Raw genomic sequence first — 17,956 nt, 5'->3', positions numbered from 1 at the left:
GAAGAGATAAATAAGGTATCGAACTTACAAGGACCAAGGATGGGGATCCCTAGCGATATACACTTAAAAAGGCGAATTTATAATACCCTAGATAGGGCCATAAAATGGCTTGCTATCTTCCCATGTCCGTGGCTGCTTTCGCTTCTGTTGCGTTGGCGTTTTCTTTGTAGTCGCGCCCTTTTTGCTGGCCTGTTTATGCGTCTCGCCTGCCAATGCTGAACAAAGTAGATAAGGGTGCAAGGACCTTCCGTTTCGGCAGCCGCCCCCTTGCTGCGCCGGTGGAAGGAGGAAAGCAGCTTTGAGAGCGGGAAATGTATTGAACAATCGCTTTGAGTGTGCACTTGGCTTAAATGTCCGTGCCAGACCCTGCAATTGATCGATGGCCGAAACCCAGAAATAGCAAAATGGCAGAAAAGGATAAAGTTGGCAGCGCAGATCCAAAGCGAAAGTTTTCCATTTTCACCGGGATTTTTTGTTAGCCCAACTGACATTGAACTTAGATCAGAGAAAGTAACAAGGGATTTAATTTAAGGATGTAGCAAATATTAAAATCAATGGAACAAACAAGGGCGCATAATAATAATGAGGAATACAAGGTCGAATTTAAAGCCTCCAAGATTTGATTGCTCAAAGCCAAGAAGGATTGGCCTTCATAACTGGTAATTTAATCTGTGTATTGTCTATTTAGTATGCAAGTGCCAATTGAAATTAAATCGAAATCGTAATTTCAATTGGCCCTTTGTATTATGATTGCGCAGCGCGGCAAGTTATTAATATTGTTGGTTTGTTATTATTATTTCCCCTTTTTTATTCGCCATGGGCGGGTGCGGGGGTTATTGTGTTTGACTTGGGAGCCCCGTCCCCCACTCCAGGGGCGCCCGCCATTTCAATTATCATGCGGAGAGGGGGCCGCTTGAGTGAAAGGCTGAATGGAGAAAGAAGACGGCAAAGCAAATAAAAGCAAGCCGGAGCCAAGGAAAAAATTGTGAAAATGGCCTGGGCAGGGGAGCGGAAAGTAAAAAGGGTTTTCCACTCCCACCCCCGCTGCCAAGGAGTAATTAGTGTGCATTTCCCTTGCACCCCAGCTCCACCCACCCAGAGCTCCCTTTCCGCGTGTGTTTGTGCAACATTTGCTTTTCCACTTCGTTTGCGACAATCAAATGTAACAAAGGAGCGGAAAAAAAGGTTGCACAGAAAAAGTAAAGGAAAATTCAGTTGGGGGAGGGAGCATGAAGGAGGCAGGATGAAAACGGAAGATCAGGAGCAACAGCACACTTGGAAAAATAAGAATATCATACAAAATGAATCTGAAATTATACTCAGGTCGAAAAGGTTCTTTTGGGTATGGGAATTGGTTGGACCAATACCCAATATAATACCAAAATAATCAAGGAACTACTAGGGAGAAGTCCACCGAATGCATTCCAAAAGAAGGTGATCCTATTATCTTAGCATGCTTTTAGACACCTGATAACCATATGATCTTAATAACAATAATAATATTTTAACATCCACTTTATAAAATACTAAGATGCCTTACGGACTGCACAAATATATTTGGAACCTACAACTCCAAAGAATGCATTCCAAAAGAAGGTGTTCCCACTTTCATTGCATGCTTTTAGACTTCTTTAGGGGGCATCTCGTAACCATATTTAAATATCAACAAATATCAAAAATTACCATAATAATAATAGTAGTTTAATATCTAAATTATAAAATACTTAGATGCCTTACGGATTGCAAAAATATATTACGAATCTACCACGGCACGGAATGCATTCCAAAAGAAGGTGTTCCCACTTTCATTGCATGCTTTTAGACTTCTTTAGGGGGCAAATCAATATCAAAAATGACTTTCAAATGGCTTTAAAAATAGGTCTTAAAACGATAAGATCGCTAAATTCAATATACCTTCTTGTATAGCATACTTTTAGGCACCGTTTAAAGTGATTTCAAACCCCTTTAGCTTAATTTTTTTGCTTGCACAGTTTAATCACAACCATAATGTCAGGAACACATAACCAGTTAGTTATAGATTCACAAGGATACTCATATGTACAGGTGCTTGTATAGCTGCCTTCCCTTGAAGGCCCCGGGACGGTATCCAACACGCTTCACCTTCTTGACCTGTAGCTTCCTGCAGAACTCGTGGCGGCAATAGGTGGCCGCGGGGATATAGGGCAGCAGACCGTAGATGCGACACTCGTAGACCTCGGGATCTGCGGCATACGGGTCGTTCTCCTTTCCACTCATTTTGGGTTTTTGTATGTTTTGCTGTTTCTCCAAACTAAAGTTCGGCTGGAACTCAAGGTATAACTCTGAAAGGGGGCTCAAGGGTAAATGGATTTCCGATACACCCATACGACCAGGTTGACGAAAAGATGAGCAGATAAAACCTTGAGTCGCAGTGCACTTGGTGGGGGCACCTGCCACTTGCCACCGCCAGTCGGCACTCACCTGGCTGGGCCCTTTTATCGTCTAAGTCGTCGTCCTCCACTGGAACGTGACATTGAATACGTCTGCATCCCGGTGGCTCCTCCTTCCGCATTCCGCATCTCCCCGCATTTTCTTCCGCTTTTCCGTTCCTGGCCAATGCTAATCTCTCTGTAATTAAGACTGTCACTCATTCAGGCATTTGCTTGCCATTCAGTTTGCCCATCTTGGCAAGTTGGGAAGCCGGCGAGTCCTACTCCTCTTCGTCCTTGCATCAATGGCCCGGGCGGTCGGATGGGCGTGGCCCCATTTGAATTGCCTTTAATTGCATGTTGTTGTTCCCACTCCCAGTTTTTTGGCTTGTTGTGCATCCTTTATGGGGAAACGGAGTCTTCGAGAGGATTTTCCAGGGCGGCTGGCAAGAAAGGGTTTGGATTTCAGGTTCAGGATCAGGAACTTGGGCATCGCCGAGGGTGAAATTGGCTGGCCTAAATGTGATTTTTACTTACTTCCACTTGACTTGGGAGCTGGCTAAAGAATATTGAAGGCATACAACAATGAGTACAATCGCTGGGCTTAACAAAAGCCAAAAGCCTAGTGATTAATCAGAGACTACGTATTAGCAAGCACAGTGGGAGGGGACTTATTTTAGAATGCAAAGAAAGTACCTTACATAAAGGTTCTTAAATGATATTGATGTTCTTAATATATTTTGAGAAAATTGCTGAAAACTTAGCTTGTCTCATAGCCATAGTCTCAATACACCATTCATTTTTAATATGATGATATGATAACACATATTAAACCAGAAAAATCCCTTGTTTTGATTTTATAAATACCAAAATGACACAAATTGGTCCACTAATTAGGAGCACTAAAGATGAACACCACCCACTTGAGGAGGTCACCCAATCGTTAAGTGTCACCCAGTGAATTTACGATAAACAGATTTCGCTCCCCCGAGCTTTTTAAATGAATTGAGCAAGTGTTGTGTGTGAGTGCCATTAGGTTGCTTTATGATCCGCAGCCATAAATTAGCGCAGGCATTGGATCAGTCGGAGTCTTCGACTTGGACTCCACTCCAGTTCGGTGTTCCACTCCACACTCGACTCTATTAATATCCGAGTGGCGGGATGGACCCACACTCCCAGCCAGAGACTCGAGATTTATGGCCTCCGATGGGAATGCGTGGGATGTTATCGTAGGACTCGGTCTATCGTCCGCACATCGGCAAGTATCCACACATAATCCACACATGGTCGGGGTAGTGGGAATATGTACTGTGCGGTACAAGGCGATGTTCTGGCGTAAATTTCATCTGGCCTCTGGGAATTGCCCCTCCTCCGCCCTGGCATCGCCAATGCAAATGTAAATAATGCAACTTTCGGTCGCTCCATCTATCAAAGTCTGGAGGGGCTGGGGTTTTCCAAGGGGTGTTACGAAATGGGAACGGGGCTTCGGGGGTCTTGGGCGGGGCGAGGCTGCTAAAACGTTTTGTTTATTGTTGGCATCGTCTTTTGTCGGCCAACTCTTCCGCTAAAGCTTTGAATGCTCCGGGAGATAAACGAGAAGAAGGTTATTTATAAGATTGCTAAAGATACTCTTAGGTATATTAGCACGAAAGGTAGTTAGGAGCACAGAGTAGATAGGGACAGTGGTATTTGATAAGATACGTCATCATAAAAGGTATTTGTTATATGCTACCCATATTGAATCCTAATTTAAATAAAAGGTATGTAGTAGATCTGAAAGAGCTACTATATAGTTCATAAGCCAAATTAAACTCGCCTTTAAAAAGCATTCATAAATTATTTTTCTCTCCAAACTGGCCGTGGAAACATTAGTTCCTTCTGATTGATACTAAATCTTTTGAATCGCTGGAATTGAACTCACCCATCGCTATCCATCACCCCCTTCTCGAATCCCTCCCCTGTCTCACCTTGCCACCCATTCACTCCGAATTCTATTTATATGCACTCACTTCAAAGTACATAAGAACTGAAATCTGTGGTACGCATGTAGGTACTATGTGTTTCTTTGAAGCACATCTTTATTGTTATTGTTGCAGCCCCTGCAGTTTTGAAATCTTCATTGGCACTTGAACACGAAATGCCATGTTCATATCCGTACATTGCGATCATGACTTTCCTCCCCTTTCTCACTAGGTTTGTCCATCATCTTGGCATTTCACTTTCAAAAATTGTAAGCGGTCATTGACTGGGAGAAGACTCCTCTAGTTTTATTTCGAATACCATCTGTTGCCAGTTCATATTGGTCAGATCGACAGTGCGTATAAAGAACATAAATGTGTTCTAGGAAGTGGAAAAGATAAAATAATATAATATGATATGATATAAAGATATCATATCTTACTTTATTTTGTTATGTTGACAGGTTATAATGTGATATATTATGATTTAATGATATGGTATAATATGCATTTTATCTTAAGGTAAGTTATCACTGATAATTTAAAAAAACGAACTTATACTTTCGTACCGCACCGTTCCGTTTAACAGATGCTATATGCTTACTATATGCGCATATATGTTCCTGAACAGTCATAAACAGAGCGTGCTGAATGGTGCTTTAGTGGCGTCATAAACTCGCCTTTCTCATTGCAGCCCTTTTGCTCGTAAATATTTCACAAAACAATAAAAGATTGGGGAAATTTACGGAAGAAAATGTGCTAAAAATTCTCAGTTTTATAGAATCACTTTCTTTCTTTTTTCCAGATTTACTCTGAAAGTTTTGGGACGTGGATAATGCATCATTTCTCCTCATAGATATGCACATGTTGCTCTGCACTTTTCTTTATGGGCATTGTGTTTATATGGAGCAGATATATAATTTCCGTTTCACTGAATATTTTGCTGCAATTAGCTGCAGAAGTTCGGCTGACAGCTGTTGCATGGAATTTCCAATCGAGTCATGGTAATATCGAATCGGAAATTCTCATGAGGAGGGGCTCAGGGGCTAGGGCCCCCCATGCATTTATGCAGGCAATGTGTGTGGAATAAACTTAAACGGAACCGGCCAAGCGTCCATGCAAATTGTTGAAAATCATACACTCTCAAACACATCTCCACAGGGGCGGGGGTGTAACTAAAAAGGGGGCCAGGGGGCGTGATTCAAGGGGCCGCTATGAACAGTTGTGCATGAAATTTGCATAAAAAATACAGAATCAAGAAAAAAGAAGAACATTTTGGGTTAGTGTGAAGTGGAAATTACCTCAGGGCAAGTGAAAAATTGCAATTTACCATCGATATATAAACGATTAACAGTATTTTCGATTAGTCCTGAAAATATATAAACGATTATCAATATTTTCGATTAATCCTTGAATGTCTTGATAGCTACACACCTACTTTTAAGTTGACACCATTTATTGTTGATGTCATAATCAGTGATAATTTACACGATTTTAAAAGAGCAATGATTTCGATTGTTATCGTTAGGTTTATGAACGATTTATTGCAAGCAATGTTTTCGATTAATATCGATAGATCTCGGACTAATTCTTTTTTAAGGCAATGATTTGCTTAATATGGATTCTTAAGGCCGCAAATTCCATATGCCCCATAAAAGAATGCGGTATAACCCTGCCCAGATTGGCAGCAGATGCTCGGACTTGCCCGGACAATCCCCACTGCCATCTTTTGCATTTGCAGCTCGTCCTGCACTCACACCCAAATCCGTATCCCATATCCAAATCCAAATCATTTAAGCAATTGCAGTTAAGGATTGGATTGACTGGGCAGGGAATTTCGGTTGGCCGTGCCATATGTACAAAGTACATATATGTATATTATATAAAGCCGAGCAGTGGGGACTCGGTTGGCCGAGCAAATGTTTGCCTTAGATGCACACGATGCCATCTGCTGACCAGGACAATGTCTTTGTGGATGAGCAGGAAGGGGGAAATGGGGTGGTGGGCTCGGGGCAATGTCAAAAGACAGGAGCTTCGGAAAATGCGGGCCCAGCCAGAAGGACAACGCACAAAAGTGTGCAACAAAATACGGCAGCAATGCAATCGAGGGAAATGAATTAAAAACACGAAGGACGGGCGGAAAATGTTCCAGGGGGCCTGGGGATTGGGGGTGCGAGATGATAGATAGGCAGGAAAAGCGGAAACTTCGTGACCGCTCAAGTTCCTGCCGGATTTGCATGGACAGAAGTGAAAAGTGATAAGCGGCTTAGGACTTGGCTAATGAGGCGTTACCCCTCCAACCGCCCTTATTAAAGTTCGCTATCTATCCGCTTTCACTACCTACATATTGTATCTCCCGCTGTGCGGCTATACCCTAACCAAGGGTGGGTCCTTTACAGGGTTCCGGATACAATGGGCATATAATTAAAAATATTTTTTTACAGGGCGGTCTAGCCAAAACAAGAATACGATAACTAATAAGAGATGAAGATTATTTTTATGAAATGCCGAATGAACTCTCTCTAGATATGGCTTTTTACTCTCTTTTTCTCTCTCGGAGAGCTTGGAATATTGCCGTCTCGCTCTTATCAAGAGTATTTTTCACCCAATTGAGAGAATTTTCAAAAAACAAAAAAGGGGGAAATCTGTATGGGATCTATAAAATCAATATTTTATGTAAGGCAAATACCAGGGCCAGTGAATCCCCATCATCATCATGCATGGATTTTAAGCAAATATAACAAAAGATAGTTATATATTCACCACAATGATCTTCAAATGCCACTAATCCCTTTCAGATAGAGCACACCCAAAGCCTCAGTGACCGCATTAGGCGCCTCTTTTTCCCCGGCTTGAAGTCGACGCGTGTTTCCCGAACTTTTTGACAGCAGCCCTCACATGCCGCATCCCTCGACATACCCTGGGAACCCCCCGAAACACCCAACCGCAACTTTCACCACAAAGTATTCAAAATTAGCACGCAGCCCTGGCAAACCGCACACAAAGTTACTTGGCCAGGGCGCAAAAACCATAAAAGTGAAATTGATGTCAGAACAGGCGGCTGGAGGCGGTGGGCGAGGGTTATAGGGAAAACAGGAAAAGCTGAAAACCTGAAAACCTGAAAAGCTGAAGAGCAGGCGGAGATTGGATGGGGGTGACCAGATTATGACACGTTCCTGGTGCATACATATATTAATGGCAGACTCCCCGGCTTCCAGTGGGCTGTCACCTCGTGGCAACCTCAAGTCATCTGGCGAATGTCGAGATTCAGTGCGGTTGGGGGTGGTTAATTTCGGTTGGGCTGCACGGGGGACTCCACCCTGGGTGGTCAACAATTCATTAACTGCCCAGGGTCATTAGTTGCCATTAGTGCATTCCCAGAATCCAGCCACTCCCCTCTGAAGCCACATGGGCGGAAATTGAGGCTCAGCTCCTTGAGCCTTAGTTGGGCTCCGCAACGTATACAGACCCTGAGATAAAGACCCTGAGAAATAAACAAGCATATTCAATTCAAGAAGCGCTTAAAAAACAAGTAAGCCATGGATTGCCAGCAATCAATTCGGAATTAAGCCATTTTTCGACTAAATGTGCATCACAACTAATCGCAAACTGAGAAGTTTCGATTGCGATGGAGAGCAGGTGCCTGGCACCTGTGATTGAATTTGTTTCGATAGCAATCTATAACACAATTCATCGGATATCAAGAGTCTTGAATCGAGCGCAATTTCTGCTGAATTGAAATAACTCCGAGACTGCCCCATCGATGCAATTACCCAAACTGAATGGAAATTGTCAACTGGAGGGGGAGTACACGTGTAGAAAAGAGCACATATAATGTAGGCAAAGATAAATAGTGGTGAGTAAGGAATCCTGTTTGAATTTCACTGCCTATGGGGTATTTTATTAACTTTGGTCCTACGAGTCGGATACCGGAGTTTTCTCCCTAACCTAAAAAGCAGTTTCGTTCGTTAATATCAAGAATATATTATAGATGCCATGTTTTGTAATTGATAATTGATAATTTTATTAATATCATCAAAGTGTTTCTCTCGATTATGCCGCCCCCAATATTTTCGGCACTTTTCCGAGTACTATTGGCAGTGGCCCAGTTGTGGAAATGCAGCCGGGGGTCGCCTGAGTTATGCAATCCGAAGTCATTCGTTTACCTGGCACTAAAAAAGAGCTCCCGGCTGCTTCTGCGCTTCCCCTCATAAACTCGCCGCCCACCTTTGGCTCACTCACCTGCCATTTGCTGTGTGTTCGCTTGTTTGTTAAATTGAACAATTTATTTTATTTTTTTCTGCACTCGCCATTTCGATGCTTGCCGCCCGACACTCGGGTACTCCTGCAAGGATATCCTGCTGCTCCGTAAAGGACAACGGCAAGGAAAGCTCCTTTCACCTTGTCACTTCCCCCGTATTTTTCCGTAGTCCCCTCCTTTTGCTCTCGAGTGGAAATGGCAGTGAAGTGCGATAGTTTAGCATTTGTTTGCCTTGCCTTTGTTGCAAATGAATGCGCTAGATTTCACTTGCATTTTATTTGCAAACAATTTTCAATGTTTTTTGCTCGTGCATCCCTCGGCTTTCCACTTTCCCCTCGAGATATGACACATCGCCCGTTTTCCATTTTCCGTTTTGCATTTTCCGAAACGCAGCGAAAGTTGTCAACTCTGACCGAATCGGGCCATCAGACCGGAAATGTCCCGAACCCAATTAAAAAAAATATATCTGGAAATGTAATCAAAAGCGAAATTCGAGTGCTATACTTTTTTCCTTTCAAGGTATGCTGGGGCAATAAATTCTTGAAAAAGTCGTGATACATATAACATATGTACCAACATAAAATAGCATATTTTCAAAGCTATCCCAATTGAGTATTACGCAACTATAAATTATTTCGTTGATAAATATTTCCTCAATTTACGACAATTTAAATTTATTTTATTAAACTGTAGCGAACATTGATTACACAATTTTAGCGGGAATAAATTAATGTTAATAAAATACTATGATAATTAAATTTCATCCTTGCAAATAGTAAAATACACTTAAAACTTATTTTCTAAACGTTTGTTCGGTTTGTTGATTAAATTTCAGTTGCACTAAAAAGATATTGATAATGAAGCATTCGAACTCTATAAGTGACTTCATTAAGGATCAAAATTTGGTTTAAAAACCAACATTTAATGGACGTCTTTACGCTGGAAGTTTATAAATAAGTAAATGAGAGTCCCGGCAAATCCTTTCAATTTAGTTGCCAATTAACGCCAAAAGCATTCAATTAAGAGCACGGCCCATGCTCCTTGGCCAGGCTTTATTTATATCCCCTTTGCCATTTGAAGCCAAGGATTGCAACGACTTGGGGGCGTGGCACATCGGCCAATCGCTCCCGATTTGGCCCGCATACAATGCTAATTACGGACTTGATGGCGGTCATTAGGCTGCAAGAGTGCCTCCCGCTGGGCCGCCCATTTTCGGCGGAGGGCGTGGCAGCGGCCACAATTAGAGCAAGTGCATCGGTGTTGGTCAGTTTTTCCCGGGACTATTTCCCATTTCCCCAAACAGCTGCTGCAACTCGAGTTCCGCAGAGTTCGTCAACGAGCTTGCGTGTTGTCACGCCTGGTCGGCAATTTGATGACTGCCCATAAACAGAAACACAAAGGAGGCCATAAAAAAGTTGGAGGATCGGTTCCGAAGGACCAAATACCCTAAGAACCAAAAAATAAGGGTTATGTCTTCCCCTTAACTATAATCCCTTAAACGATTGGTATTAGTAGAAAACAGAATCTATGAAGGTCCAACCATACCAACTTCAGCCTATCATATCAAAAAATAAATTAGAAGAAGGAGGATACATAAAAAGGTATTACAATCTATTGAGCTCCTTAGCTTCTTTTTGTGTAATCGCTAACATACGATATATTTCGATTAGCCTGGTCTGAGAGAGCTCTCCCTTGGTGCCCTCGAAAAATGCTGGCTACATTATCATACCCACTTGAGGGGTATAAAAAGGATTGGAACAAGTGAAAGAGCCCATAAAATAAATCACTCATACGAACTGGGGGGCAGTTAGAAAGTAAAGGGCTTGCCAGTGGGAAATGCTGTTCCAATTTTTATTCAGTCGTGGGGGCGGCGGAACGCAGGACTCTCCGCTCAGTATCCCATTTCAAATAGTTGTAATTGAAGGAGTCCTGTGCGCCATGTGGCAAATCCCAAAATATATTCTGCGTCAATCTCGGGCTGCCTGACTCCGTGCAGCCATTGCTCCAGGCGGGGGGTGGGATTTAGCCTTGGCTCAGCTTTCCACTTAACCTTTTTTCGCTTGGCTAAGGCCATGGCTTGGGTTTGGCTTTGGTTTTTGGCTTGTCTCGGCCTTGTCCTCTTGTCATCCGCGCGCTGTCGTCGTTTCCTTCTACTTGTTGCCCCCCTTTTCACACCCCTCGATTTCGCAGATTTTCACCCAAACTTTCGGCGACACTGAGAAAAAAATGCTGTGTGTCTTTAACATTCGTTTCAATTTATAGAGAAACTCTTAACTTAAGTTTAGAATTTTTGGGGTCAGTAATTTTCACACCAACAAATCCAGAACTGGTTGGGAATTATAGCGCACTAGAAGACTTTAAACGATGTTGCTTTCAAAGCAAGCCCTTTTTATCTGAACGAACGACGTTCTGTGAAGTGCATTTTCCTCCGCACTTTTTGGAGCATCTGCATGTTCTCGGATTTTCACTTGGCAATTCAATTGCATGAAAAAGTAGACTGGCTGGGCTTCTACTTTCCGCTCCTCCATTCCCCACGGTTTTCCCCCATTTGCTTAACCGCCCCATCTTTAGCTCGTTCCGCGCTTTGTTCTTTTTTGTGCGCTTTTCTTTTGGTGTGATATTAATTCTATGGGAAATCCATTTTCAGCATAAACGTGCCCATTGAATCGCTCTCTAGCAGCCGTCAAATGCTTGGCGCCAGACTTTTTGCAGCTACTGTGGCTCCTCCTTCCACTGTCTTAACCAGCACTGCTCTGCTGCCGCCTTCCCCTTCTGCTTTACGTTTCCATTGTTTTTTTCGGCTGTTTGTGTGCCACTTGCTTCATTGGCTGCACTCGCATCGCATTCAATTGGACGCGCGACTTGTTGGGCGCCATTACGGAAGCAGCAGTTGGGCATTTAACAACACTGGCTGAAATGGTTGGGCGGTCAGTGGTGGGTAGCGGCGATTTTGGGGGCGAGTGTTGAATAGGGGCGCAAAATGCTTGGAACGGAAAGCGGAAGTGGCCAATTGAGGGGATCAAACGATTCAATTTGCCCAGGAAAGCGGTTTTCTTGTGTACACAAGCCTGTCGGAACTGAGTAAAACATATTGCCTAGATATTTAGGGACAATAAAGCGAGGTATGTTCCTTGTTCTTTTGTCCTATAAAATGGACGTAGCGTACTGCACAGCACCGGAACACTCGATTAACACGATTCAATTGGCGAGCCGTGAAAGTTAGATTAAACGGCAATGGGGATTCCGTAAACACTCGATTGACATTTGGGTGCCACACTCAATTGAGTTTCTGTTTGGCATTCGATAAGCAGTCGATTGCCATTCGTCAAACATTCGATTGGTAATGAAGGGTGTGAGGCGGGGAGCGGAGACTAGTCTGCACATATATCCATTTCCCGTATTCCAGAGGCAGCAGCGAACAATCCATCTGTCTATCCATCTCCTCATCTTCCCATCTATCCGTCACACGCCCACTTTACAACGGCACCTGCATGCTACAGTCCCGCCACCCACCGTGCACCGCCCGCAAACACCCTGCAACCCCTTGTCCCCCAGCCTCCCACCCACAGCCCCTCTTCACACTATCCCTGTTAAACTGTTGAGTGACTTTCAACGATTTTTGGATGCATCGCAGTGACGGAAGCTGCCGTCTGCTCGCCCAAGATAAACCAGCAAGCCATCTGTGCCTGCCCCTCCTTCGGATTTTCGGGCCCCCCTCTCGATAACCCTTGGCACGCCTCTGGCGGCGGCGTGTGTGGGAATCCCCCTGCTGCAGGAGTTCAGCCCTCACCTGCGCCAGCTCGGAAATCTCGAAAAACTTTGCTTGATGAGACTGTTGCTGGTGCACTGCGACAAATGTGATGGATAAAGGCAAGAAAATGGTAAGAACTATGAGTTTTCAAGCCATTTACTAAAAGTATGCAATGAAAAACGGCAAAGACCAATACATTTGGAAAATATTATTGCATACTTTTAGGTATATTTATAAGTGAAACTCTTCTTAAACTCCAATTTAATTGATTTTCATTACAGAAAAGAGTTACTAGAAGCGTGCAAGGTGTATTGGAGTATTTTATATTGTGAACATCAGCTTGTGGGCCAGTGTTATTCAGACTGCTTATGCGGGTTCAGGCTTGGGCTTTGGTGTGTGGACTGGAATCGGGTGGCAAAGGGATTGGAGCCCAGGCACTGGGTGCTGGGTGCTCCACTCTTTGGACAGGAGTCGTGCAAAAGTTAAGCAAATCGCATATTTTATTCATGTGTTCATTAGGCAGCTACAATGTGCGACCGAAAATGTTTAAAGGAAGCGCCAGGGGGACAGGTAAGTGGGTATGGGCATAGGCATGGGTGTGGATATGGGCATGGGCATCCCACTCCGCCCGAGAATGAGGAGCTGAGCTGAATGTGTGGGCCGCCAGGCTGGCTGGCAATTCATGAGGCTGCAAAATGGGTCGCCGAGCGAGAACTTCAAAAGGGAAACCAAAAAGGATGCAGGGACATATTCAGGCACCTTCTGCCAATAGAATTCAAAGGGGGCTGTCTGTTGGCAGTGAGTGCATCACTGTTCGCTGTTATGTAAGCCAAAAAACGGGGACACCCTGATAAAGTCACTCTCCATGCGAGTGTGTGTGTGCTTGTATGGGGGTCCTTAAAGCCTGGCTGGCTGTGAGGACATAAATTTTTACTTAAATTATTTGACGCGACATGACTCCAACCGACACACACAGAAATATTGCCAGTGGGAAAAAAAAAGAGAAGAAAAAATGTGCGGAAAATGCCCGCCGCATAAATAAAACTCTTCATTTGGATGCAGAGCAACTGCAGCTAACTTTACGTATGTCACAGGAATACCCCGAACCCATCCCCTCCTCCGGTTATCCTTGTTAGCTCCTTTCACGTTTCCCGACGTGGTCAAATGCATTTCCATTTCCACGCTGCCCTGGCCAAAACTGCAAACAAATTTTTCGGTTGCCGCGCGGTTTTTGACCAAAGTCGGCCAACCGCTGGGTAAAATGAACCAAGGACAAGTGCTTCAGTTCGGAAACACGAAACTTGGTTACTGACCGCCAGTGGAGATGAGAGTGTCCTGGACAAATGGGTGGAAGTCCTCTCAAGATGGCTTCCACCGGCTAATGAGCACTATACCTTAGTAAAGGTAAAGCAAGGGTAAAAAGTTATCCCAATACAGAGTTATTATGATGGTTAAGCCCGTAAAAAACTAAAATATCAGACAAAATATTTATAATGTTTAAAAGAACCTTCAAATGTTTTAAACAGACACAAAAGACCTAATCAAAAACATTTCAACACATTAACCTAAAAACACCTGAGCCGATAACAACCTTCAAGAATCGTTACTCATGAGTAACGATAAATTTTGCAATGCAACCGCTAGCCCTAAATGATTTATCGATCACCATAAATCTTGTCCATAAGGACCCCACAAAACGTATTAGCTAATTGTAGCTCAAAATAATGTTCTCTATTAGAAATATTAAATAAACAGAAGGGTATGGAAGCCATTTTCCCCATAAATTCAAGGGGTATCGATAGCGCTGATCGATTGCGCCGCGCAATCGCTGGCTTTTCACGCCATCAATCGCTAATTACCTATCGTAGTCATCTAATGAGGGGCCTCCGATTCGCACATCATGGATGAAAATGGAAATGAAAATTCCCAGCACAATCAATGGCCACCACTCCATCACTTAGTCCCCAGTGCGAAATACCCAATTTGAAACATCGACGGTTGATTATCGAATGGCCATAATTAAACACCCTTCGCGGTGAACATTTTGCATTTTGCATTTTGAATTCTAAAATTCTAAAATTTCATTTTCATTTCCATTGGTCAACAAGGGAAACATTTGCTGTTAGTTCATATCTTATTAGTGAATTTAGATTATGGTCGAATTTTGGTTTGAACACGGCTTAAATTGTTATTGCTTTGTAAACATTTCATAAATCCTTTTGATATTTTAGCTTCGATTTGGTTATAGTTCGCTTTCGATGTGGCTTGTAATTATGTTTGGGTATTGGTTCTCATAGGCATACACACATATGCACAGAGCGACAGCACATTAATATCACGCATACGACAGGTGGGCCGTAATTTCATTTTATGAACATTTTCTTGTCATTTTTCGGTCTCGCTTTTTTTGGCCCGCTGTATGTATGAACTTTTTTCATTTTGACGCCAAATGTTGTTGCTGCTGTTGCTGTTTGCATAAATTAAATGTTGCATTTATGCACATCAGTGCGCATTTAAAATTGTACAAATTGATTAAGAACGATTCGCATTAAAAATTTTCAAATTGGATGAGTGCGCTGTGTTCGACGCTTGTTGTTGCATTGTAGTGCTGTGGTAGTGTGTTGTTGCCCTCGCCGGCTCGCATTGCTGATAAATGATGTGAAAATCAATTAAAATAAATTACCAGACTGCAGTGCGATGGGACTTTCGGTTCAGGAGAGAAATGTCAACTTGCCCATCGGAGTGCGAAGCAAACATGCGAGGCACAGTTTGTCCGTGTGGCAGTTGGGTAAGTCGAGTTGTGGGATGTCTCACCGATATTTATCGGCTAAGCAGCAGGTTTTCTTAGTTCTCAAAATCAAGCATGCATTTTCGGGTGTACAAATTATTTGTAAAGCTGTTTAAGAGTATGCAACAATATTCGTTGTAACCAAAAGCCTAGCCTAATGATTCGGGAAGAAGGCGTTTTTATTGCCTACTTTTGCACAGCTTTATAAAAGATTTCAGCAGCCGTTATTGATTTTTTAAATAAAAAATACGCAATACTTTTTAAAGGCATCTAAAAGTATGCAACACTAAATTTGAAATAAAATGTTCTGAATAAGTTATTTCAAAAGACAAATTTGTCACAGCACACTTTTAGAAACATTGGCAATAGATTTTAAAATTGTAAATGTTCCAAAATAATTTATAAATGATAATTTTTTAATTTATTTAATGCCAAGAAAACATTCAAGCGCTTTTCGGCTACAATCTTTAATCCATTGATTTAGCTCACCGTGAATCAAGCATATATTGAATTTATGCCTTGTGCATCACCGCCCGATAATACGCTGTTGATCGAAATGATTTTATACGATTTTAATATGTTGACTATTAAATTAATTTCGTATCATTATTGCGGCCGAGGCAACTGACAGATTATCGCGCACATTACTCATATTTATGGCAATAATTGCGGATAATTCGGAAGTCACTGGCGCTCGCCACTGGTTTCGGACTTCACGGGTACCCAGACCAGGGCTTAGATCTAAACAATCCGCCTTACCATCTTTAATTCAACACAATTTCCATTTTAATTGTTTCCCATATTATGTTTTAACACTGTCGTGATGTTTGGCCCGCGATTTCCTTTGTCATTGTAAGCGCATTAACAAAAATGTGCAACAAAATGTTGACGGCTGACAAAGATGCTTTGCCGCTCGGCCGTGGCGATTATTTATGCATATTGTTCAGATTTGCATATGGCGAATGTTCAACAACGGATTGCCGGTGGGCGGTGGGTGGTGGGTGGTGCTTGTGGCAGGGGGTCAGGTGGTAGGGGCGTGTCACGGTGACACACAGTGTGCCACTTTTGTGCTGTGTTGCATGTTTTTAGGAGCCCGACGTTCGACGTGCATATTCATTAATAATAAACCAAATTACCTATATTCCGTGCTCTCTCTCTCTTTTGTGCCCCATATTGTGGCCGTATCGCTTACGGCCCTCTATATCCTGTGATTTTTAAAACCCCCACCCCCAAAGCACCCAGTTTTTCCTCCCTTTTTCACCGCTTATCCGCTTGCCCAGTGCAATTTAATTATGCAGAACTCGACAAATAGGAGAGAAATGGGGGCTGGGCCTTCCGAACGAAATCGGGGCTATAGAGCCCTCCTGTCTGGACGGGAACAGCGGATATATCCTATGGTTCCAGGGGAACCCCCCACGCTTGTGTGTATTGTGGCGTACATAATATGCATGCACACGCAGCACATTTGGGAGCAGTTCGAGTTGTTCCTGTTGGTCCCGCTGTTTTTGTTGCCAATAGTTTTTCTCACTACTTTTTTGTGGCTGGCGGACGGTGAAATTGCCTGACCCGGATGTAAGCCAAACGCAGTGGTCAAAAGGGACGCAAAAGTAAGGTAAACCAATTTTTGGCCAGCTATATTGTTTATTAAGGTATCTAAAAGTATGCAGCATTATATTTTTTGAGGCCGAAAGTGCGATGGCTTTATCTAAAAGAAAAAGTATTTTTACTGCATATTTTTAGGCAGATCTAAGGGTGATTTCAAAGGTCAAAGAGAGATTTGTATACTCTCACAGAAGGTATTATAAATAGAAGACATTTTTCACCTATAAAGTATACATATTCTTTATTAGCATCACTAAACTAGCATACATGTTTGGCCATGTCCGTTTGTCCGTATGTCCGTTTGTCCGTTTTTCCGTTTGTCCGTCCCTTGGAATTCTTGTCTAAAATTAAAGAATACACCTATTTTGCCTATGACAATTTACCCATCACCTAGTTGTAATCTAAAACCAGACATCCCTAATTCCCAATTGAGCCAAAAAAAATCAGGACACTGTGCATTCTGTACTTTTGCCACCTGTTGTTGTTGCATCCGCTGGCCGTGTTGCCCCTGTTGACTGTTGTTGCCGTCGCCTGCGTTATGCATATTTTGCTCATGTTCGACAAGTAAAGGGACATGTCGTGTCAGTTTTTTGCGCTTATATGGGCCAAGATGCCCAACACATTGGAAGCCATTAGCGGCCATCGGGATTTGCATGTTTGAGCGTGTCTCGCTTTTACTTTCACATTAATTGATGGGGGAGGAGACGGCGTGGAATGGTATGTTGTGGGAGAAAGGTGAAAGAGCAAAACCAGAAAGCATTTAACGCGCGTTTCGCGTGAACGGAATGCCCTCGCCCACCGCCCACCGCTCTCCGCCCACAAAAAGTGACCACATCGGAGGCTTTAATTCCAGGTAAACAGTTTCTGTTCCACTTCCACATTCCCCAGTGCATTGAACTGGTATTGTCGGCATGAAACGCAAAAATAAAGCATAGCAGAGCAACAAAGCAAGGCAAAAATCCCAGCGGATCTGTGATGATGATTAACCCCTTAATGACCGCTGGGCAAATACATGGCGTTTTTCGAGGCAAGAACTTTTCAAATAACACTCATTTGCTGCACAGCTGAAAGCCACTCAATCATTAGATGGAATTACCCTTTTCTGGTAGATGACATCAAAACTGGTAGTATTTTCTGCAGTTACATTTATAGCACTTTAAGTTATTACCAATTATTCTAATCCTTTCT

This window comes from Drosophila biarmipes, chromosome X (assembly GCF_025231255.1).
Source record: "Drosophila biarmipes strain raj3 chromosome X, RU_DBia_V1.1, whole genome shotgun sequence".
Classification (NCBI taxonomy): Eukaryota; Metazoa; Arthropoda; class Insecta; order Diptera; family Drosophilidae; genus Drosophila; species Drosophila biarmipes.
Note: the sequence above shows the minus strand (reverse complement) of the source record.